At 55.1% G+C, this 701-nt stretch overlaps 1 non-coding gene across 1 annotated transcript; it reads right to left on the reverse strand.

Annotated features, from left to right (window-relative positions):
• Window positions 1–354: 354 nt before the first annotated feature.
• TRNAA-AGC lies at window positions 355–427 on the reverse strand. Its single transcript has one exon. It is a non-coding gene; the product is annotated as a tRNA-Ala (tRNA).
• Between the last annotated feature and the right edge of the window lie 274 nt (window positions 428–701).

Genomic DNA, 701 nt, shown 5'->3' on the forward strand with positions numbered 1-701 from the left:
GCCGCCAACTGCCGCCGTTGTGCCGACTTTCACGTGACTCTGGCTTCGCGTGCATTTAGGAACGAAGCAGGTTCTTAGGAAGTGCGCGAGGTGGGCACAAAGCGGTCTACTCGGTGGCCCAGCCTGGCCCTCGCGTGGCCCCCGCCCGGGAGGGGAAGGGAGCATGATGGGCATTTCGGAAGAAACTCGTGTGTAAATCCTTCCGTAAAACAAAAGGAACAGACTGTCCTCTCACAAAGGTGTAGGGGACAACGGGAGGAACCTGGTCTCTCACCTTGACCCAAGTCCTGATACAGATACCTTTCCGGTAAAGTGAGCGGGAAAGACAAACCTTTCCTTTATAAAATTCAGCCTTGGAGAATGCGGGCATCGATCCCGCTACCTCTCACATGCTAAGCGAGCGCTCTACCATTTGAGCTAATTCCCCAGCTCGAATAAGTTTCTGCCCCCGGCACACATTGTGGCTCACGTCATCACCGGTTCCCTGCAGGGCCCCCAATAGGCCCGCAGGTCTCGCTATCCTATTGGTTCCCTTGCAGCTCTCAGCTCCACGTCCATGATTGGTTTGGCTCGATTTAGTTTTAAAAAGCATTGGCTATCGGATTGGTGGTCCGAAACGTCCGTCAAGCGGAGGCCTTGCTGTTGCTACCGCGTAGGGGGACCCAGCCAGGTTTCTCCCGGTTTCTGATTTGTTTCTCCAG

This window comes from Pteropus vampyrus, unplaced genomic scaffold, assembly GCF_000151845.1.
Source record: "Pteropus vampyrus isolate Shadow unplaced genomic scaffold, Pvam_2.0 Scaffold446, whole genome shotgun sequence".
NCBI classification, from domain to species: Eukaryota; Metazoa; Chordata; class Mammalia; order Chiroptera; family Pteropodidae; genus Pteropus; species Pteropus vampyrus.